A 26,957-nucleotide genomic window follows, 5' to 3' on the forward strand; every position below is an offset into this window, starting at 1 on the left:
CAAGTGTTTTTGATAGTTCAGCAATTCTGTATTGTTGTCAATCTTGCCACCCCAGTCGTGATGAAATCTCTCCAGACTCCACTGGCTGACACTGTCCACCTTAGAGTCTCCATTTGCCCAGGTATTCACTACCAACTCTTGGCTGGGGTAGTTGATTGATTTGTTCTGTCCTCCATCCTCTGTTATGGTACCCGGTGTCCTCTGCAGGCTCCAATGTACTGCCATATCCTGCATGTGCACCTGGATATGCTGTCCACCGTTTCGTCTAAGCCATTGAGGAGCCCAACTCTGACATGCATTCTACGGTCAGACCATGGAACCTGCAATTTTCTCTATGGTTCAGTTGGGGGATTCCCAAAGAAACTTCATCTGAGGTGATCTCTGACCAGATTCTTGGGTGTGCATGTCAACACAGGGTTCTGTACAGTCTGTTGCCCAAATTGGCCTATGCACACAGTCGCAATTGCTGGATCAGTTGTCTCCAGCCCTTTCTTCTACGCAAACTAATGGGTGTTGCAGTCCAGCCTAATCCTGCCCACCCCACACTCAGCCCCCATGCAAACCAGTGGGATTTAGCCTAGTTGGAGTGACCCGCAATAACCCTCACCAGTCCCGCCCCTTGCCCTGGTTCCCTTGTTTGCCATTATGTACAGCAGACTGGTCCAGTTTGTCCCACATCCCATTCAGCTCTCATACATATCAATTGGCATTGAAGCCTACTTAACCCAACCAGCCTCCTCTCCTGCCCACACATGTGCTGGCGGGTGCCACTCTGTCTAGCCATACCTGCCGCAGTTCTGGTTCTCATGCTCACCACTGGGAGTGGCAATCTAAGAGGTAGGTGCCCACTGTTTCCTTAATGGTCTCACTCCCACTCCTGGATCTTACACTCTCCAGGTGGTACTGCTGTTTAGCTCAATAGAGATTTCCCCTGGTGCCAGCATCTGCCAGCTGATGCTGTGGCAAAGCCCGACCAATGCACACCCACTCTGGCTGATGCATGTACCAGTAGGTACAGTCCTGCAAGCCTGGATTTCCCCCTATCCATCCCACGTGAAGCCAACAATTGTTGTAGCCCTGCCCGGCCTTTCTGCCCCCAATCCCAGCTCTCATGCTTACCAGTGGGAATAGTGGTCCAGTGGGAATAGTGGTCCAGCAGGGGAGCCCCTTGTAGCCCCCCTACCGAGTTCATCCATTTTCCCCCAGGTCTCAGGACTGGTTGGGTGCTGTGGCCCGCCTCTCCTCGGCATTTGTCAGTGGATGCTATAGCCTGGCCCAGCCAGGCCCATCCTCAGTTTCAGCTCACACTGCTGGGGGCAACAGCCTAGTCAGCCCAGCCTGCCCCCAGTCCCGGCCCTAATGCAAACTGTCTGGTATCATAGCCCCCCTACCTGGCCTGACCCACACACCATTCTGGCTCTCAGATTTGCCAGTGGGTGATATGAACTGGTCTAGTCTGGCTTGCCCTCGACCTGCGCCAAATGTATGCTGGTGGGTATCTTTCCTGGCCTTGTCTGAGCTGCTCCCTTTCTTGGTTCTTGTGTTCACCTGCAGGGACTGTGTCCTGCCAGAGGAGTTTCCCAAGCTCCTCTATCAGAACCTCTCCCAATGCAAGATCTTGCACATACCGGTGAGTCCATGAGCAAATACTACTTAGTCTATCTCCTTTCCTAACAGGAACAGTAGCCTTTCTTGACTGCTCCGCATCCATTCTGGTTCTTACTATTGGGTGCTACAGCCCAGCCAAGCCTGGCACATACCCAGACACAGCTCACACATGGTTTAGCAGCGACAGAGACCTAGCCTAGTCTGTCGTACACCTACCCTGGTTCTCATGATTACCAGTGGGTGCTGGAGTCTAGCCGGTCTGGCAGACCCAAGACCCAGTCCACACCTGTGCTGAGGGAGACTGCAGTCATGTCCAGACCGGACAGCAGCCTCCACTGCAGTCCCCGCGCTCACCAATAGGAACCACAACTCAGCCAGGGCGTACCCTTAGCTCCCCAACCAGGCCTTGTCCTAGCCACATATCACACATGTGCCAGTGGTTTCTCTGACCTAGCTTGGCATAGTCTTTTCCTGTCTTGGCCTCTGGCTTTGGATGCTGCATCCTGGCCTGGTGCAGCTGGCTCCAAGTGCCAACTCTTGCTGGCAGGTGCTGCAACCTGGCCCTGCTCAATCTGCTCTCATCCCCAACTCATGCAAACCACTATGTATGGCAGCCTAGTCTGGCATGACCTGCACTTCATCCTGGTTTCTGCATTTGCTCGTGGGCTATGGTTTGCTTGACTCTGGTTGATCCACCCCTTTCCAAAACCAACTCACCCACTTGCTACAGATGGAGCTACCCTGCCCAGCCTGCCCAATACCCAGGCCTGAACCATGTACTCATCAGCAGGAGTTATGACCCACTAGGGGAGTTTCCCAGGTTCCCCCATTTGGGCCACTCCCAGACCCAGATTTCACGCATGCCAGCAGGTGCTTGGCCCTTACCTGGCATGGTCTGCCCCATCTGTCCTGGCCTTTGTATGAGCTGGTGTGGCCTGGCCTGCCCCACCTCCTGTTTTAGGGTGCTCATGCAGATGCTGCAGCATAGACCTGTCCCTCTGGAATACCCAGCCCGAATATTGGTGAGCATAAGTGAGTTCTAAGGTCATGCCTAACTTAACCCATCACCATCCCAACTCTCAAGCTAACCAATGCTACTTGTAGTGTCATAGGGTTGGACCCACATATTCCCTCACAGAACCTACCCCCAGACCTGGTTCTCCTGCAAGCTGGTTGGTGTCATGGTCCAGTCTAATATGACCCATCCCCTGATCTGACACTCACTATCAAGTACTGGGATCTAGCCCTGCCATACAGGCTCCCAGCCATAGCTTGCATGTAGGCTGGTGTGTGCTGGTCAGCCATGTTCCATGCTAAGAAGCCCAACCCAAGACTCCTGTATGGAGTGGTGCATCAGTCTGACCCATAAAGATCTTCAGGTCTCTCCCCTCTAAACTAGCAGATCTCAGTCTCCTCACCTGCAAATACAGTGGCTTTGTTGTTGAGTGTCTCTCAGATTCATTTTTCACCTATATGTACAGTGGCCGTATCCATGGATGTCCCTCGGTAATAATTAGTCCATACCCCCAAGATCCCAGAGCTCACTGCCAGGTGGGCAGTGTCAAAGCCTGGTACCAGTTGGTGATTTGGCTGACCACAAGCCCAGGATCCCTCCCCCTGCCTAGCAGCAGTGGATGGGTAGCTAGGATCCCCAGCAGGAAGCCTGGGCCACACGGGTTCTCCCAGCCACAGCCATGTGGCTGTGGGATCCAGACACCCGCCTGCTGTTGAGACTCACCTGGACTCCACATAAATATAAAAATCTTAGAAGGAAAAGTGGAATGGTCCAAGTTCTGGCCCCCTTGTGTTACAAGGACTCACACAGTCTCCTGTCTCCGTGCTTCGCAAATGTGTGGTGTGCTGCTGAAAGAATCCCTTCCTTCATGGACTCCCATTCTTCATTTCCCTAATTCCAGTTTGTTTTCTGATCTCTGCTTAATGGCTAGGCATTGCGGGACAGGAAGAAGGGGTGTGGGGCAGCATACTAACCAACATATTGGTTACGATTTTTGCGTATGGGCTATAAAAACCCAAGCTGGCTCACTTTAAGAAAAAAAGAAAAGGATTTTGGTGGGCAAATTTCAGAATTTTGTAGAACTAGTGGAGCTCAGACACACACAAGAGTAGAAAGGGAAGATCTTGGTTGGTCAAGAAAGAAGTCAACAATGCCACATATGCAATAGCCAAGATCAAATACTCCTTTTGTGGAGAAATTGCATTAATAATATCTGTTGGTTTAATAATATCTTGTTGGTTTTGGCAGAAACATTTCTTTTTAGTTTTTCAAGTCTGATTCTGTATTTATGTATTTTTAAATTAATTAATCAGGTTAAAATTGTAAAAGCGAAGCAAAAGTCTGGCATGTTTTATTCGCTTCAAATTCATTTTTGTGCTTATTTTTAACAGTCGTCACTTTAGAAAATACTTGGAAGCCTAAGATAGACAGGGATATTTCTAATCCAGACCCAATCACATTTGCTGTCAGATGGTTGGTAGACTGTAATTGTTTTGAAATTAGGAATCATTAGATAAGAGTGAAGAGAAGGATTTCTTAAAGCTTAGCACAAGAAAATGGCACTTGCACAAAGGAAGAAATCTTTATGATTGGGAAGAAAATGAATTCTGGCTTTAATAGCATAAATAGGATGAGACTGCAGTCTGTCTCTCTCTCTCTCTCTCTCTCTCTCTCTCACACACACACACACACACACACACACACACACACTTCATGTCAGTTCTTCTGAGAAGAGTTACAGAAAGACTGGTTAGTTAAGGAAAGGAGATTGGCTGAGTGAGCCCAGTGAGAAAGCACATTATGTTCAGAAGATCTAGTTAGGGAACCGAAAACCCACAGTAGCGTTACGTTCTAGAGGCTTCCACCATCTGCTGTTGTTATGGAGGGGGTAGAGCCAGTTTCAAGCTCCAGCTGGATTAGACTCCAAAATAAGGTACCGCGGGGTCTGGCAGTGGGAGCAGAACCGAACAGAACCCAGACGGAAGCTTCTGGGTGCTCCTGAATAGCTGTCTGTGCTTTCTTATGCCTGCATTTACCTTATCACCTTTTAAATATAGCATTAAAATTAAGCAGCATCATAGCAAAGGGGTTACCTACATGCATGTAAAATTTTACAAAAACAAGCCGTGGCTCAATGATAGAATTGGCTAGCCCAGGGGAGGCCTAACTGTTCAGACACACCAAAGCTCCAAAGGTTTACTGTGTTTCATATTCATTTGCCTCCCCCTTCACCTTGTCTGCAGGGATTTGTTCCAAGACCCTCTGTGGTTGCCTGAGATATGCCAGTACATAATGTTTGTCTTATACATGCATTCATACACACCTGTGACAAATCTTGCTTATAAATCAAGCACAGTAAGAGATGAATTTTACTAATGAATAAAAGAATCATGATAAGCATATAATCTAATAAAGTTACTGAAAGCTTATGAATGGACAAATTGTTTTTGGAATTTTCTGCTTCATTTTCTCAGGCTGTGATGAAGCAGGAGTAGCAGCACAGGGGAAGCGAAACCGTGGCTGGGGGAGGTGTGCGAGCTCTAAGTTGTAGCTGTGAAGGGTGAGATGATGGTTGGGCTGTCTGGATGCAGGCTTGTTATGCTGGAGCGCTGGATCTAACCTGCACAGCTGGCTAAGCATCTGTCCCCCGTCTTCTGTCACAGCCACAGGCACTGCAGCAGTAGCAGCCCCGGCTGGACCGCAGGCAAAACCCTTCCCTGGGGAAGAGAGCCTTCATCGCCATCCACACTCTCCTCTTTGCTGTTCACCATCTCTGTGTAGGAGCAGTGGGAGAAGAAAAATGATTGTCTGTCTGAAAACCTGTTCTCTGATTCCACACATTATTCAGGCTAATTATTCGCATAAGCAATGCTTCATCGAGCACCAGTGTGATAGAATGTGTTGAGTGAGCTGAAATCTCTAATTTGAAATATTAGCCTTCTGACATTCAGGAGTAGTTTAATTTGAACCTGGCCTACCCGTCAAAGCAGAACATCTCATTTCCAGAATGGCCTGTGTGAAAGGAAATAGAGAGGAGAGGAGAAGTAGCAGGCATGGCCCATCGAAAACCCGGAGGCATCTACAATGGCATCATCTTAATTGGCTGCTGCTTGGAATGATTTTTTTTTTCTAGTTATGAGAAAAGACAGAAAAGTACAAGGAAAAAAAATGAAGTATCTGCAACTTTATTAGGCATTTCTATGTAGTATTGATGTTTCAGTTGTTATCTTGCATTTAATGTGCTCTAAATATTGATTGTGACGGAATCAAATATGGTATATTAATTTCTGGCAACGTATCAACAGAGTGAGAGAGACTTGGGTGTGGAGTTCCAAATCTAAAACCAGGTCTATGAATGTGAGAATTATAACCAAAAAAGAACAACCACAAGGAAAAATCCCAACCCTTGCTGTTTCTCAATTTTCCTTTTGAAATACTGTTCTTCCATTTGTTTTCCTTGTTACTACTAGGTCACACTCTGCCCAGAAGGTCACATTCAGCGATGTGCTTAGTCATTTGGCATGCATTGTTTAATTGAGAGATGCTCAAGGTTGGGAGACACTTGTCAACTTGGCATGCTTTTGTGTAACAACAGTATTTGGATCCTGTCTTGTTTTCTTTTGTGTTGCTATTGTGAAGTATTTGTGGCTGGATCATTTGTAAAGGAAAAAGTTTCATTTGGCTCGTGATTCTGGTGGCTGAAGGCATGGCTCCAGTGTCGTGGAGCGGGCCACCTTTGGTGCACTCCATCATGGCCAAGAAATGGAACTAGAACTGATGATGTGGAGAAGGGACACAGGTAAGAGACGGAGCCGGAGCAGCTGAGCACCTGTTCTGGCGAGAACTCATCCCTTCCTAGGAGACCTGCATGAATCTGTTCTGACCCATCATTCTCATGTGGAATGAGGCTATGTCAAGGCTGGGGATGCAATTAGGACCTGTGGCCAGCCAGCAGCCCCACAGCCTGCCCAAGGCACCATCCCACAAGCCTGTCCTGACTGGTGGGTGTGCTCCAGCTGACCTGCCTCTCCTTTGCCTCCCATCCCTGAGCCAATCTTTCTGTGAAGGCTGGAAGGGCTGAAACAATGTATTGTGTGAGTGGGTGTGTTTAAAACCCCATGAAAATGATCACTTGGTTGTTAATGGCATGCTAAGGATGACCAACTTTCAAAAGCAAAAGCAGTGAGTAACACTAACAGAAAGGGTATAGAGGGGCTGGTGTTGTGGTGTGGTGAGTTAAGCTGCTGCTGGTAACACTGGTATCATCTATAGGCTCTGGTTTGAGTCCTGGTTGCTCTACCCCTGATCCAGCTTCTATTTAATGCACTTGGGAAGGCAGGGGAAGATGGGTCCCTGTGATCCATGCAGGAGGCCAGGATGCAGTTTGTAACTCCTGGCCTTGACTTGTGCCAGTCCTGGATGTTGCAGTTATTTAGGGGAGTGAATTAGCAGATGGAAGATATCTCTCTCCCTCTCTCTCTCATTCTCCTTCTCTCTTCTTCTCTTTATCTGTCTCTCCCCCACTCTCTCTAGTTTTGCCCTTCAAATAAACAAATTTTAAGGAAAAATGGGTTTGCTCTAAATACAAGGCTTAGCTACATGAGGTAGAAAACAAAATAGCAAAAACTATGAGCTCTTCAGGGGAAGATGGTTTCTCATTAAACTTCAATCACATTGTCTCTTCCTGGTTTGGTTGTGACTCTTGATAGTTGCATAGTGTATATCACTTGGTATGCAAACGCTTACTTTCCTGCGGTTATTCAATATCATGTCCTTTTGTGTTCTCTGAAGCTGTGATTCTTTGAAAGTGGTTTTAAAACACAGGCCTGCTCTCACCCTGGTACTCTCAGAGGTTATTCATACGTAGCACCCTCCATCAGATGTTTCTACATCTCTCAGCTCCTTCTTTGGTCTCTGACCTGGTTCCAAATTCCTGGACCAGGTTGGAGAGGAAGTCATCAATCATTCAGGGTGAAGAAAAGCAATGCTAATTCGCAACCTGAACCTATAAACCATATCGCAGTTACCAAGCCCAGTGCTGATTGGGTGGGCTCTGGAGGGCATTTCTTGGATTGACCAAAGCAGGAGATCTGGTCCTCTCTTGGGTCCAGACTTTGCAACACAGGAGCTCAAGCTTGTGTTCCTCAGTAGTTGGCATGAAGCTGATGCCCATGAAGGGTTAAGCCAGATGGGCACCTTGCTACCCAAAGCTTCCACTGACCTACTTAGCTCTTGTGGCATTGCCCTCAATCATCCCATATTCATTGGTAACGGCTTGATCAAAGGGTCTGGTCCTGACCTAGCTCTGCCCAGAGCAGGGTGGGAAATGGCCCCAGGACCTCACCTGAGTTCAAAACCAAGTAGAAATGCAATGAGGTCAGGGCAGAGATGATAGCAGTTCCAAGGGAGGAATTGGGCAAGGAGCTGCCCAACCAGTGTGGGATGTACACCGCTTGCTGCTCTCTTTGGAGGATCTGTTTTTTTTTTTTATTTGGTTCAAGAAGCCAGTGCTTTTTTTTTTTTTAATGCTTTCCACATTTTCATACATTTTTATAGCTGACAAATTCTAGTATATATTTGTTAATATTAACCTTGAGAAAGAAGTATTAATAATCGAGGTTCAGTTCACACTGTAAATGACCGCCACAATAACTTGTCAGCCAAAGACAAGCTCTTTCCATTATCTGCTTGTAGGACACACTAGCTTCGACTGTGCTGCCTGCTGTGGAATAATTCACACTGTGAAGCTGGAATAACCTTTCCTCTACGCACAGTAATACAGATGTTTCTGCGCGGTACTGGCTCCTTCCGAGCTGAGTTGAATTTTCTCCCCATTGTGTTGTCTCTAACTTTAGGGGCAGTTGTTTGCCTGATGACTTCATTTCTGTAACTGATGAAATAATAATTTTATTCTTCATTTTTTAACATTTTAATTGTAAATTTTATAAGTGGTTTTGCCATTTTTTCAAGTTTTCAAATCAGTTGTTTTTAAATTGATCAAACATCACAAAAATAAAGCTAAACAACCCAGCAAGTAAAATGTTTAAAATGATGGTTGTGACAGTTTTCAGAATTTTCTCAGTGCTGTGACTGTTGCTGTTCATTGCTAGGAGCCTTTCTTTAGTCTCAGCGACTTGTTGATTGATTGATTGATTGACTCCTGAGAATCAGCCATGAACCAGGTGCCCTGTTGGCGCCGAGGATAGCGCAAGAAACAAAACTCTCCTCGTGAAATTTACAGCCTGATAGGCAGGGCACCAAGCTATATCGGGAGGTGAAGAGGCATGATTTGCTATTTAGGATAACTGACCATGGAAGGTTACTCAACAGGATAGCTCACAGCAAGTGAGGGAGGAACAGACAGAGCCTGGAGATGAATAGCTGTGGAGAAAAAGCCTTCTGGAAGCAGAACTCACCAGGGCAAAACCCTTGGATGTGTTCTGAGGTGGGCGGAAGGGAAAGCAGAAATGTTCTTGGAGATAAGGTGGCAGGGAGGATGGGTGTATCTGGAATGTATCCACCATCAAAGATTACAGAGCTGGGTGTGGGCACTGTGGCATGATGGATCTCATATCGGAGTGCCTGGGATTGGGTCCTAACCCTGTTTCCAGCCCTGCTTCCTGCCAGCGCACCCGGAGGTAGCACGGGTCCCTGCCACCTGCGTGGGACACCTGGACCAAGTTTCCTGGTTCCTGGCTTCGTTATGGCTGTTGTGAGCATATGAGGGAGAGAATCAGCAGATGAAAAGCCTCTCTTTCAGGATTTTTGTCTGTCCCCATCATTCTGTCTTGCAAAGAAAGAAAAGTGAATAATTTTCTTTTTAAATGAAAGTATGTAGATAGAGGTGGCATTGTGGCATAGTGGGTTTAGCCCCTTCCTGCCACACTGGCATCCTAGATGGGTGTGGGTTCAAGTACTGGCTTTTCCACTTCTGATCCAGCTGTTTGCAAATGCTCCTGGGAAAGCAGCAAAATTCCTGGGCCTCTGTATCCACATGGGAGATCCAGAGGGAGCTCATGGCTCCTTGCTTTAGCCTGGCCCAGCCTTGGTTACTGTGGCCATTTGAGGAATGAACCAGTGTGTGCAAGATTCCTCTTGCTCTTTCTCTGTCTCTCCTTTCTCACTATAACTCTGGCTTTCAAATAAACAGATCCTTTTTGTTTGTTTGTTTGTTTGCTTTTTGAAAAATCAGAGTAGCCAGATTTTGAATCAGCATTCTGACATGGGGTATAAAGAATCCAAAGAGGTAATTCAACTGCTTTCCAAATGTCACTCTTGAAATGAAATAAAATCATGATGGAGCTATTTGACTCATATCTTGAAGATAAAGTCCAGTAAATTTAAACATGTCAATAATTGGAAAATTGTCTCTGATAAAGAATATAAACCTTGAAACCTACCTTTCCTTCAAAATAATGACAGATTCAATCCAATGGTTTTTCTCCTTTTCATTCTCTTTTAACATCTCTGTCTTTTTCTGTGGGACCCAGCTACTGATGGTAGATCAAAGAGGAAAAATATCCAATCTCTTTATTTCGGGGGTCTAATTAATGAAAAACGATACTCAGCTGGCTGCATCATGATCCTTTAGCACAAATGCATATTCACAAAAGCAGGAGTGTCTGGGCTGCTTTCACTGTTGTAACTAAAGCATATTTTGATTTCTCATAGACCGCTTGCCCAAAGCGGATCTTAGAGCTCAGGATGGTGTCAGAGGAAGAATAAGCAACATTGACGTGGCCAGGTCTTTGGGGAATACTGAAATTCTCATCTCCCTTTTACACTTCAGTTCATACGAAGTGTTTCTCAGACTGCATATGTTTTTTAACTAACATATATATACATATATGTGAGAAGATGTTTACTTGAGAAATTGCAAATCTAAGCACACGAATGCAAGGATAACATAGGTGAAAGTGTCTAGGAAAAAAAAAGCATAGAGGTAAAACCCTTTTCTTTCTTTAAATGGCTCCCCTAGGTTGTATATCTTTTTCACCCACTTGACTTCCTGCTGTTGAACCCATTCTCCTGGGGGACGATTCTTGCAGTTGGATGACTTCAGAGGCTTGCTGCTGCTGGGTGATATTCATATTGTTAGAGCAGTTATTATAAAATTGCATTTTTTAAAAAGATTTATTCATTTTATTACAAAGTCAGATATACAGAGAGGAGGAGAGACAGAGAGGAAGATCTTCCATCTGATGATTCACTCCCCAAGTGAGCCGCAAGGGGCCGGTGCGCGCCGATCCGAAGCCAGGAACCTGGAACCCCGCCCCAGGTAACCCACGCGGGTGCAGTGTCCCAATGCATTGGGCCGTCCTCGACTGCTTTCCCAGGCCACAGGCAGGGAGCTGGATGGGAAGTGGAGCTGCTGGGACTAGAACCAGTGCTCATATGGGATCCCAGGGCGTTCAAGGCGAGGACTTTAGCCGCTAGGCTACGCTGTTGGGCCCCATAAAATTGCATTTTGCCATTCGAATTTTAGTAGCTGTTGGAAAAGGAAAGCGTATATTATCAGTAATGAAAATGATCTTAAGTATTGATAGTGGTACCTTGCAACATTTATGAAATATCCATAAAAAATTTTTGTAAAACTTAATAGCTGTCTTTTATTATTTAAAATTTGTCCTTTGATATGATTTTAGCCTTCAGAAAAGGATTGTGCAAAGAATTTCCACAGCTGCATAACAGAGTCCTCACATGCTAACATTTTATCACACTGTTTTTTCTATGTCCATTTTTTTTCTGAATTATTTCAGAGTAAATTTCAGACATGATGCTCTTTTTGGCCTACGTACTACACAGATGACTAGTAATAGAAATGTTGAAAAAATAAGGCTATTCCCCTCCAAAATCAGACACAATTAGTATAATCAGGAAATTAATATGGTTGCAATTCGACTATTTAATACTTAGGCCTTATTCATATTTCGCCAATTGTCCACCTAGCATCTTTTATAGCAAAAGCAAAATCCCTGGATTTTGTATCACATCCAGTTTCAACTCTCTTTATCCTTCCTTAAACTGGAACAATTTGTCAGTCTTCATCTTCCATGACCTTGGCATTTTGTAGAGTACAGGTGTTATAGGCTATCTTTCAATTTGAGACTGACTTTTTCTTTCAGCTAAAAGCAAAGATAGTACAGTGAAACATACATTCAGAAGAAAAGTAAAAGCGAAACAAGCAAACAAACAAAAAACACAACAAAACAAAAAAGTGTTTTCCAGACAAGATGTGAATTAGTGGTCCAAGAGGCTTTTGGACCTGGAATCTTCTTCTTTTTAAAAATTTATTTATTTTTTTATTGGAAAGGTAGATTTACAGACAGAAAGAAAAAGATCTCTCATTTCAAGCAAGAAGCCAGGAGCTTCTTCTAGGTCTCCCACGTGGGTGCAGGATTCCAAGGTTTCGGGCCATTCTCTGCTGCTTTCCCAGGCTGGATGGGAAGTGTAACAGCCAACACATGAACACGTGCCCATATGGGATGCTGGCGCTTGCAGGCAGAGGATTAGTCAGTTGAACCATCGTGCGGGTCTCGGACCTGAGATCTGAAATGGAGGTCATAAGGAGGGGAGGAAGATTGTTGTGTCTTTAATTGCTATGGCCACTTTTTCTCCATGAAATTCTGGTTAGATGGATTTGAAGTCAACTTCGCTGGGGATTTTGCCCTCATCTTTGGTTTCACCTTAACAGTGCTGCAGGTTTTTCAAAGTTATGTGAGGCCTCAGTGGATGCTGTCACTTGAGTAAATCATACTGTGGAAGGAGCTCACTACTCACCCTTCCCCTTCCTACTCTCCTGGGACTGTTGAATTCCTCTATTGAAAAAACCTGCCTACTTTGTCTCATATCAAGACATGGATGGAAGGTGACATTGTCTCCTCTCCTCTCCTCTCCTGTTTGTGTTTGCTTCCGTCTTCCCTCCCCCATCCCCACTGTGGCAGTGGAAAGTGGCAGGAAAAATAAGTAGGCATTAAGTAGGTAAGTTTTCTGCCCGTGTTTACTAAGGCCTATGTCCGATCTAGCTCTTCGATGCTTTCATGTAAGTACCGGCACCCTTTGCTACAGCATTTCACCCAAGAGAATGGCCCTTGCAGGCCTCTGGAGTTGGTAATACTTTGTTCTTTAATCCGTGAAACTCCCCGTAAATACAAGCTGTGAAGGAAGTGCGGGGAGGATCTGCCTGAGGCGCTGATGGAGCCAGCCTGCAGAGCCCTGCCATCTCTCTATGCTGTTTCTTCCCCTTCACTGTTTCAGGGCTGACTCAAGTGGTAACAACCAGGTGGAGTATTACAAGAATGTAAGACGTACACCAACTCCGTGCAAATGATCTAGAAGGGAGTATACCAACCTGTTAGCTGTGATTGCTTTGGTTGGTAAGGTTTTTATTTTTTTTAAAGTTTAAAGAAAAACCTGCTTCATTTATTTGATGTTTTTATTTGAAAGATTGTCACTGCTTTTATCATGCAAAAGTAATACTTAACAGCACTCGAATATTGCAGTTCCTTAATGGCTGTTTGAAGTAATAATCAGGTATTTCCAACTAACCATAAAATCGATGTTGAATATGGACTTCCTACATGAACAGAGAGAAACTTCATTAAGTTGTACTTCAAAGCTTGCAATATTCCTGTTACTCAAGGTACTAATTAACTATTTACTTTACTTCTCCAAATAATGTGTAGCAGGTATTTTCATTAGGACAAGAAGTTACTTGGAGGAGTATCAAGGAGTTTTAGTTGCCTTTAAGTTCTATTAAATCCATGCTCCTTACTTTGAAAAACACTAAATGTTCTAATTACCTGAAAGCTCTTTGAACATCACTAATTATAATAATACCATCTTTGTGCCCCAGGACAAAGATTAATCAGAATCTTCCCTCTTTTTCTTCCTGTAACATCAGTATATAGTCTCAGATATAAAGGAGGGAACAAAATTAACTCAAAGAATAGGCTCTATCATGCCATAGACATTTCCAGGAAGGGTGATGTGTCTTTGTAGATAAACAAATCAAGTATTTATTTGAATATGACAATTTTTGAGTTGTTCCATATAAGAAAAAAAAATACTTTCTCTGAAAGCTTATGAGCTAGGAAGCAGGTGTTCGTCCTAGTACTTAGGAGTGGATAGGAGCTATCTGTCTGCCTGTTTCTGTAACTCTGGATCTCCAAAAAGAAAGAAAAGAAAAGAAAAAAGGAACGAGGGAAGAAGAGAGGAATGCAGGGAGGGAAGAAGAGAGGGAGAAAGAAAGAGGTTGTGAGCAGTTTGTTTTCAGCCTTCATGAGGTTGTTGTGTACTGCTATAAACCCAATGGGAACTGGATCGATGAAAATTGTCATCCAATTAGTCCACAGGCTTGAAAGGCATGTTCATGTGGATCTTATTTTATTTACTTATTTGCTTATTTGAGAAGCAAGAAGGCAAGAAGAGAAAGAGACAGAGAAGCCCCATCTTTTTTTTTTTTTAAAGATTTATTTACTTTTATTGGAAAGTCAGATATACAGAAAGGAGGAGAGACAGGAAGATCTTTCATCCAATGATTCACACCCCAAGGGACCACAATGGCTGGAACTGCTCCGATTTGGAGCCAGGAGCTAGGAATGTCTTCCGGGTCTCCCACACGAATGCAGGGTCGCAAGGCTTTGGGCAATCCTAATAAGCCCCAAGCAGGTAGCTGGATGGGAAACGGGGCTGCTGGGATTAGAACCGGCGTCCGTATGGGATCCTGGTGCATGCAAGGTGAGGATTTAAGCTCCTATGCTACTGCGCCGGACCTGGCCCCATCTTTTTTGCTCCCCAAATTCCCTCAAGAGCCAGAACTGGGCTAGGATGAAGCTATGAGCCAGGAGCTCCAACAAGATTTCCCATGCAGATGCAGGATTTTGGCCCTTGAGCCATCACTGGCTGCCCCTACAGAGTGAATCAGCTTAAAGCTGGAACCGGGAGCAGGAACTAGAATCCAGGCACTCCAGCCTGAGATGCAGGCATCCCAAGCATCTTCTTAACTGCTACGGTCAGAAGTGCCCTGCATGTGAGTCATGACAGGGCCAGGTCGCAGCCCACAGCTCTTCTTCTTCTTCTTCAGCTGTAAATGGAAATAATACCTGTGCAGTGAGACTTTAGCTTATTAAAGTGATTCCAGGTCCTTGAATCAGACTAAGACTTCTTAACTAAAAAAGGAGAAGTTTTCCAGGAAAAAAAAAAACATGCTTCTTGTTACTGTTACTTGTTACTGTTGTTTCAGGGCTGTTCATATGTTGCTTGGCGCTGAAACTCATGGAAGACTTTAATACCCAAGGTAATAGTTGGTGATGATAGGAGGGTGGGACCTGGATTCAGCTATGGCGTGTCAGAGGTGGGTTTCAGGGGAAGTTCTTGGGTCATTGGCGGCATAGCCTAGGAGGCAGTTCTGACATAATTGGTTGTAAAAGCTGAGTTCAGCGTACACTCTTAACTTGCTTTCTACCTTAACATTTGCCATCCTCTGGCTCACTGGGTGCTGAGCCAGTAGGGGCTGTCACATTTGTCCTGTGAACCTCCCAGCCATGATCACAATATACCTCCTTCATTCGTAAGTAACTCCTGTTAGGTAGTTTGTTATAGTAAAGAAAAGCTAACCAATATGGCTGCTGATTCTACCTGCTACTCCCCAACTTAGCATCCTCTTCCTATTGCGTGGGGAGTTGGCTTGCTTGTTTGGTTTTAGTGAGGATTTCATGAAATGATCTGGATTCCTTGACAGCCAAAAAGCTCACAAGAAATATTGATTGTTACTGCAACTCCTCAGGCCTCAGTTTCCTGAATTTGCAAAGGAAGGAAGTTAGGTTAGATTTTTCATGAAATCATATAAAAAATGCCCTACGGTTGTATGAGAAAGACTCTGTTCATTTTCGGTGGGGTTTACTCAAGAAGTGATTACACTGAATTGTTGATGAGGCTATACATTCTACAATGTCATTGCCAGATATTAATGTATTATTTGTTGTATCTCATTTTGGGTTTAATTCTATTGGCTATATAAAAGGATTCATATTTTTCTTTTCTTTTTTATTGGATATATGAGAATATTTAACACAAGCCAATTTGTTGTTGTTGTTGAGCTTGGATTGCTTTTCATTGAACTGAGTCCAGTGATCTCAAGTAATTAGCCCCGGGCTTGTCAACACTACCCACAAAGGTGAGCACTTATGCATCAGCATCATGGACACCTATGAGAACCTGAGTAAGGTGCCTGGTAACCAAACAGCAGAACACTTCCAGGTCTCTAAACACAAAATATGGCTCAGTTCAGAGACCTGTAGATGATCCAGGGTGGACTGCAGTTCTGGCTTAGAGGCACCAGCATCCCATATCAGCAGACCTGGTTTGAGTCCTAGCTTCACTCTTGATTCTAGCTTCTAGGTAGTGTACGCCTTGGAGGCAGCAGGTGGCAGCTCCAGTGTCTGAGACCCTGCCCTGCACATGGGAGACATAGATTGAGTTCTGTGTGCCTGATTCTGGCCTGACCCAGCCTAGCTGTTGCACACATGTGCAAAGTACACTCCTGAATAGAAGACAGCTTTTTCTCTGAGTCCACTTTTCAAATACACAAATGCAACTATTTTAAAGTAAGTCAAGTAGAGTTCTTCCCAGATGATCAGTTGTTTTCCATATACTGAAAAGCCACTAAACTGTTAAATCGGCAGTATGGCTAGACTTTTATCTTAAAAGCAAGGTACCCTTGGGTGTTATCAAAACACGCGTATCCCAGATGATTTCTTTGAATCAGCAATGCTGATTTTAAGATTAAACAGAGAGTTTAAAATGAGATGCTTCAAAATTATGCCAGTCCTGGAATTTTCTTTCTCTATTTTATCCTTTTATTTCCTTAAAAGGATGATATTCCTCTTCTTGTCTTCCCTGTCCTGATTGTGATTTAAGTTGAATGTTAAAAGCATTCTCTTAAATATGAGGTGAATTTAACAATATATAGACAAAGAGCAGCAAAATGTATTTATAATTTTCATATGTTGTTAAAGTCCAGATGTCCATCTATAGATGAACGAAAGAGGAAATGCGGCACACATGTACAACGGAATACTGGGGAATAGTATTCAATTTCGTAAAAAAGGAAAATTTTATTGCATGATACAATGTCGATGAACTTGAAGATGTGACCCAGGAACGAGATGCAAAAAGAAAAATATTGTGCCTTTTTATTTATATGAAGAATTTAAAGTAAACTCATGGAAATGGAAAGGAAAATGCCAGTTGCTAGGCACTTGGGGAGGGAGAAAGAAATGGGGACTGGTTTAATGGATATGGGGTTTCCGCATAATTTCTGGAGATCTGAGTGTACTGACCATTGCTGCTGAACTGCACAGTAAAAATAATAAAGTTGGCACGTTTTTTTATGTTCTACCAGCAGAAAGAGATGGCTTTGTCAGTTAAGATTTTATTTATTTTGAAACAATTCAGGTGTGCAGAAAGTTGCTTTCTCCAGATTCTCCAATGGCTAGCATTTTGTCACAATCACCTTCTTATTCTGTGTGTACCTGTACCTGTGGTATCTTCCCATAGCATTGAAGAGTAGCCTGCAGCCGGGTCCCCCTTTTCCTTCAGCACTCCACTGTATAGTTCCTAAGAACAAGGACATTCTCTTAAAATAACCCCAGGATGATTTATTAAAGCAGAAAATGAACACTGATAAAATGTTATTATCTATAGACCTTATTAAGACATTGCCAATTGTCCCACTACTTTTGTCCATAGCAAAAAAAAAAAAAAATTAGATAAAATAGAGGAAGACAAAAATTCAGTTCGTGGTCTACTCCAAGATGGACATTTTGTAAGTCCCTTTAGTTTCCTTTCATCTAGAGGAGTTTCTTAGTTTGTCTTTGTTTTGTATGACCTTGACCTTGTAGCAACAGCAGGCCAGCTAGTTTGGAGAATTCTTCTACAGATGGAAGACTGAAGTTAGACATTCTTGGTCAGAACATCGCAAAAATCATGTCGTGCCCTCACTGTATCAGAAGAAAGATGCCAATTTATTCCTTGAGGGGTGATGCTAACTTTGATCTCTTGCTTATGGTGGTGTCCCCTCCCTCCCATCCCTTTCTCTGATGTAAATGTAACATTTCCTCCTTTATAACTGATGGGTGCTTGTGGGGAGGCATTTGGAGATTATGCCTGTACTCTATTCCTCACCAAACCCTCATGCAAGAGTTTCTAAGTTCTGCTGACAATTCCTGCCCAAATCATCACTATGTCGTCGTTCTGTTACATTTATTTGCCAGTGTGTTCCTTAAGCGCCTGCTTTTGCTTCTCAGCCGTTTATTCTTTTCTTTGTTCATTTATTTACTTATAAACATGTGGACTCATGGATTACTATTTTATTCGATGATTTATCATTTCTTGCTAGGATTGTTTATTTTGATATTCAAATTTTACCAGACCTGGCCAGCAGGAACTCTTCAAGCTCTTTTGTTTTCATGTGGCCTCTCCTTTCTTTGATTGCTTTTTTTGCTTTCTTCTTCAAGATGTTCAAGCTCTTCTTCTTTTTTTTTTTTCAGTCTTTTTCAGTTTTTGAATCAATCATTTCTCCAAGAAGTCCTTTGACCTTTTAGTGGAGAATAGTAAGTATAACATTAATTATAAATTAGTAGTTGGGTTATAGGAATTCTCACCGGCAAGGGGATGTTGCTTCTAGGTCCATGTGGCAGACAGAGCCAGGATAGAAGCATGTGTGTGCACAGGCGTTTTTCAGGCACTGCGCCATGAACATCAACCTGAGATGCATGTTAGCAAGTGCAAAAGGAGTACCCTAGGGATGAGCCTTTTGATCATTTTTCTTGTTTTATGTTCTCAGTGCCTAAAAGAGTTCTTGGCACGCAGTAGGTGCCTGGTACTCAGGCATTTGCCCAATGTCTCCCAGTGCTAGCCCTAAGTACAGTTAGGAGAATTCACAGGCTGCAGTAGTCTTCCACTCAGAAGCATTGCAGCAAAAGGATGCCAAGCACAATCGGCAAGGGGAGAAGACTCATGGGTGTAGGCCATGAAGGGAAACCAAGGACCCTTTTCCATTGGAACCCCCGACATGCACTTAATTCTCCCTGGTTTGGAATTTCAACCACAGGTCTGAAGTCTTGCCCACCAGGGAAGCTCATTAAAAATTGAGGACCTAGGAATTTTATTGGGAGCTGGTCATGAAGGTAGCTCTTACCTGACTCCTACAATAATTCCAGATCCTAGAAGAAGCAGATGTTCAGCAGAAAGTATCTCACTGCCATAAGCAATTTGAGGCAAATTGAGTCTTTCCAATCAGCTTTAGTTAAAGTAAGACCACTCCCCAAACCCAAAGGCCACCTTTGGAAGTAGGCTTCCTAATGATCAATAGGAGTTACATGTCTGTCATGCAAATATTTTAAATTGTATTAATTATTTGAGAAGCAAAGTTAGAGAGAGAGAGAGAGGCAGAAAGAGATTTTATATTCACTGATTCGCTCCAAAGTAGAACAGCCGGGATTCAAACCAGCATTCATATAGTATGCTGGTACAGTAGATGGTAGCTTTAGTGTTACACAACTTTTTTATATTAAAGATAGAGAGAAAGAGCTCTTCCATCTGTTAGTTCACTCCCCAAATGCCCACAATGACGCATGCTTGGCCAAGTCTAAGCTGGGAGGCAGGAGTCAGGGTCCAGGAACCCAATCTCATCTCCTACATGGGTGGCCAGGACTGCACTAATTCAGCCATCACTTCTACCTCCCAGGGTGCACATTAGCAGGAAGCTGGAATAGGAAGCAGAAGCACACCTCATCGCAGGGCATTTCAGCAGGGATGTGACATCCCAAGGCATGTCTTAACTACTATGCCAAACAGCTGCCCCTGCCATCTAGACTTTTTGCTGAATATTGAGTTCAAGGGATTTGCCACTTTTCAACAAAAATGAAGCATTATAGAGCTCAGAAATAAGATAATATCCATGAAAGGAAACAAAGTTATCTTCTTGCATGTTGGATAATATGTGGATTTTGACCTTGCTTACACATATAAACAAACACAACCTGTGTATTTTTTTTTTTTTATAAAGTAGCTTGTCCTAGAGGGAAGGCATGAGTAAGATGCTCACAGGTGACTTGGATTCTGTGCCTTGGATCTGTGTCTGAAGGAAATGGCAAGTGTCTTCCACAGAGAATGGGTCTTAGGACAGCGTTCCATGTCTGTGTCTGCTTTCCAAACACACACGCAGTTCTCTTCAAAACACCCCGTCCCTAGAAAGAGCTGCAGACATCCTTGCACAGTGGGGGAAGGGTGCTGCTATAAATATTCAAACTGGTTTCCTTTCACAGGCATACGAGTGGATTCAACTTATATTAAAAACAAATGTGACTTGTAGCACATGCTGACTGCAACTTGGAGGCTGGTATCATAGCTACTGTGATAAAACAGGTTCAAAATATTTTTATTGTACCATATTTAGGTGTGTTGGAATTGTAAATAAATAGTTGGCATTACTGTTTTGATTTGCTTGAGCTAAAATGAGGGGGGAAACACACACACTCAGACACACACACACACACACACACACACACACACAGAGCCCGCTGAAAACTGGAGTTGTGTGAAGTGGGGAATGCAAGTCCTTTCTTTATAGCTCGGACCTCGCTTAGAGCAGCTGTCTCTATGTGACACTGGCAGAATGGTGTTGATGCTAGGGGAGGCGTTGCAGGATGGAAATGTCTAGGAAACTTCAACCCAAAACATTTTTTTTTTTAGGTGTTAAGTCCAGCTAAAGTAGGGTTGATTAATTGGAGTCTGAAAGGATATGAGAGATTTGAGAAAAGCGTTGATTTGACTCGTATCTTGTGGTTTTAGAACGTTTTTTCCCACTAAACTTCTTTGTTAGAAATATATATTTGCCCTGATAGATATTTTTAGATCATTAGGTAGAATATGATCATTTACTTTTAAGTTCTGATGAAAATTAGCATGGCTTTTATAAATACTTGTATCATTTGCATATGGGAGTACATTGTGTGTGTGTGTGTGTGTGTGTGTGTATGTGTGCATGTATTTTAACCTCTCATTACTTGTCCAGCAAGTGTTCTTACATCTACCTTGCTGTAAAATCCAAGACTAATGGCAGGAAAGAGTAAAGCCAACCTGTGTAGTGGGGAAACATTAACCATTTCTCATGCAGGCAAACTCAATCTTGATTCATGGCTACCACCATAAACAACATTTTAATACTCAAGAGTCAAGAGAAAGCCATTGTGAAAAATGACAGAAGTATGTGAAACACTTAAAAACTTTGCGTTGCTCTGTGGAATGACTACCCAACTGAAACGTTGCCCAAGAGCATCTGTGTAAATATTGACTCAACGGTAAAGAGACCTTTGGAAAGGATATGTCTAAATATAGGATTTGGAAATGGAATGCTGAATGGTTTTTTGAGCTCTTGTACAATCAGGCCTCCTTAGACTTTCAGAGCTGAGCCGGGCCTGAAGAGACACAGATGTCATTTTTCATGATACAGCCTGGGAAACTGGTCCAGAGACTTTTGGGTACTTGTCTAAGGCCACACAAATTTTGTGCCAGTGAGGGAACTCATGTCTTCCGCCTGCCGAATTCCTGTCAGGGTATCTGACTGTTTTCTTCAGTCTGGACGAGAAGGAGTTCATGGGGTTATGTACCCGCTGTAGTAGGTATAGTAACATGGGAAGTTCTGAATTAATTCAGATTTAATTGAAAGAGATCTTATTCCTCTCATACTACAGTGGGTCAGGTGTGGCTATCTGGTGCCATTCTTAGATTGCTCCCAAGAATAAACAACTAGGGAAAGGATACTGGATACTTACCCTGAATCTGGCACTCCCTAAGCCTCTATGGAAACACTTATATCTGACAATCAGCTGTGTTTGGCAGGAGACTCCTGGAGCTCTTGGTTTCTCTAATAAGACTTCCTTAATCTTCAGGCTGCCCTGGGACAGCTGAAACTTGATGTGTCATGGCCCATCCCTCCTGAATTGAGGCAGCAGTTTCAATTCACCTGCATCTATTTTATTAAATCCAGAAGAGCATTTTCAGTGCACAGCAATGGATTCTGAAAAACTAATGGGTTTCTGTTGCCTGGGATTCTCAGTGCTAGGTGCTGTTCCAAATACAGACAGCCTGTGGCCTTCGTGCCAGGGCGAGTGGAGCTGACAGCGTAGGCACCCAGTTGAGCTGCTCTTAAGAGGAACTTGCCCAGACCTGCTGTTGGAGCTGCCTGGTACCTTGATGGGCCTGCAGGCTTGGAGGTCAGATCTCCCACCTGGACTTGAGCCCAGCTCTCCCCAGAGAGTGGTGAGATGCAGCATCTCCAGTCCACCCTGTACCAGGGATCTACTAAGGGAAGGCATTCAATTCTCAGCATAATCCTAGCAGCTTAGCAGAGCTAGTCCTGGATATGCCTACAAAATGCAAACGTTTGCCTTTAGTCAGGCCCCTAGGTGGCTCATAAATAAACCCCTTGTTGCATGTTGAGGTCGCTGCCCATCCATTCTTGGCCTTTCCAACAAATAATCCCCATAATGTGATACGTCACTAGCCTGCTCTTCACCTCGAGCCAGCGGTATGACAGAAACGATCATGAAGAGCCTTGCTCCTTTGGGCAGAGTGAGAATTGACCAATTTCAGGGCCCTTGAAGTGGGCACTCTTCCTGGATTTGCTTACCAAGACCCAAAGGAGTCAACACAGTTCCCCCATCACTGTGGCTGCCACCCTTAATCAAGGAAAAGAACAGATACAGATGCTGGAGCAAAACACAGGATGGAAGAAAAAGAAAAAAATTTGTGTCCGTCATTTCTCTGTTGCTGTTTTCAATTTGCCAGCAATAAAACTCAAACCTCATGGAAGAATCCTTTGCTACCTGGTTCGACCCACAAAACCCTCAGTTGGTATGCTCCCAGCGTCCGTGGGCTACAGCCAAGGGAAATACCATCACAGTGGTAGCCACCCCTGGGTGTCAAGTGCTGCGGCACCTTGGGATGGAGGTCAGAAGGATGACTGACCATGGGCCTGGTGTGTTCCATTTGCAATTACAGGCAAGAAAAAGAGGCATGAACCTGTGGCATGAGACAGAAATTTTTCATTTACCTGTTCACTCATGGTCAGGTCCAAGGCAGGAGCCAGCCAGGCCTCCCACTGGAGCAAGAATCTGAGTACTTGGGCCTCCCAGGGGCATTAACTTGCAGCTGAATCAGAACCAGAGGCTGTCCTCGACCCCAGTTGCTCCAGTTCCAGATGCAGGTGTTGCAAGTGGCAGCTTAACCAACTGTGCCACTGTATCCACTTAATAACATTGATTTAGTATTTTTCCCCGCGGGCCCTTTGTTTAGCCGTGAAAACATTTCTAACAATCCAAGAAAAGCTAGGATTGCCATATTGTAAATTAATAGAAAACTTTGTTTTGTTAGAACTCATATTGGCACCTGCCTTTGTGTGAGCCATATTAGTATATTAATACTAATATAATACTAATATTAATACTAAGCTCTTGAATGTAAATGAACAAGTTTTAACAGTGGCTTTAGTTTTTTCCCCATGGTTTATCTATAGTAAGACCTTTAACCTTTCAGACTTTACCACCTGTGGGTCCTTGAGCCTGACCTTTGAAGCAAGACTCACTCGCTGTTCTTGTTGGTAGCTTTAACCCTTTGCAGGCTGGGTGACACTCCACATGTTGTCTCCCTGGGATCAGCCATCAGAGAAAATGTATTGTTTGTGCCTTCACTGGCCAAAATAGTTGGATGTGAATATGGCCCCTCAGCAAAGTCATTAGGGGAAATGAAAACTCATTTCCACTTGCAGACAATTCTGTACCTCGTGCCTTGTTTCTTACCCCATAATCACCAAGAAATGCTGAACAAGCCAGTCATATTTTTCAACAAGCCAGTTATGTAGTCACTGAGGTATACTTTCCTTTGATTTTAAGACAAAATTAAATAAACAGCAATAAAAATAATGAGCCTCTTTATGTTCCCATCCTTTCAAACAATCGTCAGCGGGGTCATTGTCAAAGGCTTTTGGGCCATTGTTGAGCCCAGCAAGTTGAAACAGCTGCCACAGCACCTGTTTTTTCATCATCAGGCTTCCCAGTGTGCTCACAATTAAGAATTGAAAAGATTTCTTGGAGAAATTCTATTATTTTAAATATTTTACTCATACGTGCAAATAATTTGATATTTTAATGCCCTGTATTCCCCCCCGCCCCCAATTTTATTCCTAATGACAAACATAATAGAGTCTAATGGACTAAGAAGAAAGTATCAAGACTGAGGTGTGGGCAGGTGTACTAACTCTGTGATGTTGGTCAGCATAACCAACACGTCTTACCCATTCCACTCCAAAGCCAGAGCATGAACTCAGAATACTAGCAAGATGTTCACGAAATCCCCAAATGATGAGCCCTTGAACTTTGCCCTCAAGAAGCAATCAGAGTTGGGAAAAGTGCATTTCACAGAGACTATTTTCCACAGGTCCATGTTGCAGTGCCTCAGGAAAGAAGTCAAGACCAGGCGCAAAGGGATGAGAATATGAGTATGGGCCATGGGACAGTACTGGATCCCCTCTTGGAAACAAGTTCTTATCCAAGTGACTGCCAGGTGTTGCTATGTATCCGAAAGGCACTAGCTCTAGGGATGCTTAGTTGACTTGCAAATTTCTTTGAAAAATTCTCTCTTGTCTTTGCCATGCCACTGGAAAACTAAAGAAGGGTTGGGATTCTAGAACACTGAAGAAAATCAAACACTGAAAAGAGAACAACTAAGGTTGTTCCTTTACCATCCTCCTGTGCTATGATTTGAACAATGGCCCTCATAAAATCTTGACTGAAGTGCTTGTTCCCAAGACCCACGGTTATGACTTGATTGGGGAAAGGAAAAATTCACTGGATTAGGATGGGCTCTAGCCTGATGACAGGTGTCCTCAGAAGAAAACAGAGTCACAGATACACACGAAAGAGAAGGCCATGTGAAGATGGAGTTGGCGGTTGGGTGATGTGTCTACAGACCAAGAGGTGCCAGGGGCTCCTTGTAACCACCAGAAGATGGGGGAGAAACATGAATCAGGTTCTCTCACAGGCCACTCTGCCAACACCTTCATTTCAGCTGCCAGAACTATCAGAGGACACATTTCTGTTGGTTTAGTCCACCTAGCTTGTGGATCCTAGATACAGCATCCATAGGTGATAGATAAATGCACACATGCTCTGCTTTCTTCATTTCCTCCCATGGACAAGCGGCCAGAAGAAAGGGGACAATGGTACCTCTCTTTGATGTTTATAAAGATTGAAGAGTGAAGTTTGGGCTCTAGTGCCTGTCCTTGGAGGGGCACAAATCACCACTGCTCTGCTGGAGCCACCATTCACGGAGCAGGTGTTGCAAGCCTGGCTCATGTGTTACTTAAAGCAACAACATGCAAGGTTGGCCAAATCTCACAGAAGGCGCAGGTCTGGCAGCTTGCCAGAGCTCACAGAGGAGAAGACCAGATAGGGACTCGAATGCTGCACCTGCACAGAAGTCTACCGTCTTCTTAGCAGTCACCTTTGACATGTTCGATGCTTTTTCATACAGTCACATAAGGAGAGGTTTCCAAGAGTGGCAGGTGGCAAGCTTTCCCTTAAGTATCTGGAATGTTACCTGATGATCCTTTAAGACCTTTGACTGGGGTCCGTGTAGGGATGGGGAAGCTATTTATTTATAATGCCACTGGCAGATCCAATAAAATTGCCTGCTATAGATTTATTGAGGGCTTTTTTTAATTAAAAAATTAATTTGAAAAAATCACAGAGAAAGAAGGGGAGACACGGGACAACGGAGGTGGGGGGAGGGTGTGGAAAGAGTTCCTCCACCTGCTGATCCACTTTCTTTTTTTTCTTTAAATTTATTTATTAATTACATTGTATTATGTGACACAGTTTCATAGGTACTGGGATTCTCCCCACCCCTCCCCAAGCCCTCCCACCATGGTGGATTCCTCCACCTTGTTGCATAACCACAGTTCAAGTTCAGTTGAGATTCCCCCATTGAAAGCATATACCAAACATACAGTCCAGCATCTTATTGTCCAGTCAAGCTCAATGGCTTCTTAGGAAGACCCTCTCTGGTCTGAAGGCAGAGCCAGCGGAGTATCATCCCGGCTGATCCACTTTCTTACTGACTGCATGGCTAGAGAGCAACTAGGCTAAAGCCAGGAGCCAGGAGCTACATCTAGGTCTCCAATGTGTGTAGCAGGGGTCCAAGCACTTGGGTCATCCTCTTCTGCTTTTCCCAGGCCTTTAATAGGGAGTTGGATTGGAAGTGGAGCTGCCAGGACATGAACCGGCACACATAGTGGATGCTGGAGTCACAGAAGACAGGTTTATCTGCTCTGTCACAATGTTGGCCCAAGATTTATTGGATTTTGAGTCCACTCCCCGGTAGTTTCCTTGGCAGAGCCAGATCAAATCATTCCATGGACCTTATATGGCCAGAGAGCCAGATGTTCTGCACCCCCCTGTAGGGAAATGGAAAAGTGGTGAGGAAAATCAGCTGTTGAACTTGGAAAAGCAATAAAGAGGACTCAGAGTCATGATGACATTTTTACGTTTCTTTATTTGGGTGACATTTTAAATCATGCTCACTACATTTTCCGTGAAATGTGAATAATTTAGCCTTAGCACTTAAAATTAATAAGGCTCTCTAGTCGGTGAATCTGTGTAAGCTAAATACATCTAAATCCGTACTGAGTGTTTTTAGGAGGTTCTACTTTTGCTGACAATGATGTTTCCAGAAAGAACAATCAACCTGACACACCCTGGAAGGGGTGCTTTTGCCTTGGCAGGCCTGCCAAGTGAAGCCAAGAAAGAAAAACTGGATGTAGAGTTGGCATTAAGAGTGTCAGCCTCAGGGCTTTCAAGCAACCAGTCTTCTGCAGTGGGAAGCAGTTTTTACCTCCAGTGGCCGTGACTCAGTCTGCATATGTAACCACTCACTTTCTAACTAACTGAACTTTCACCTTCTGCAAATCACACAGGTGTCCTTGCAGCCTGCTTAACTGTCCCTCAGTGTAACAAAGCTATGAGATATACTGAAGCCCTGGGGGAGGGGGGACCTTAGGCTGCTCTCAGTCATGCATCTTTGGCCCTCCACACAATCCTGGCTAAATTTGCCATGTGGAAAGAATGCTGTGGTTTTATTGGAGTGGGAGTAGCAGTGACATATGTCATCTGGGTCAAGTTTTGTTAAAAAGTGGATGTCTCTTTTGTTTCCAGATAGATCTAGTCCTGTTGGCCGTAGAGGATGGTGGGTCAAAATGGGCAAGTCTTGGGGT

At 43.9% G+C, this 26,957-nt stretch overlaps 1 long non-coding RNA gene across 1 annotated transcript; it reads left to right on the forward strand.

The window, feature by feature from the left end:
• LOC131481880 (uncharacterized) lies at positions 1–26,957 on the forward strand. The gene is made up of 4 exons (XR_009246614.1): positions 1–121; positions 12,881–12,999; positions 19,954–20,084; positions 26,899–26,957. It is a non-coding gene; the product is annotated as an uncharacterized LOC131481880 (long non-coding RNA).

This window comes from Ochotona princeps, chromosome 1 (genome assembly GCF_030435755.1).
Source record: "Ochotona princeps isolate mOchPri1 chromosome 1, mOchPri1.hap1, whole genome shotgun sequence".
NCBI lineage: Eukaryota > Metazoa > Chordata > Mammalia > Lagomorpha > Ochotonidae > Ochotona > Ochotona princeps.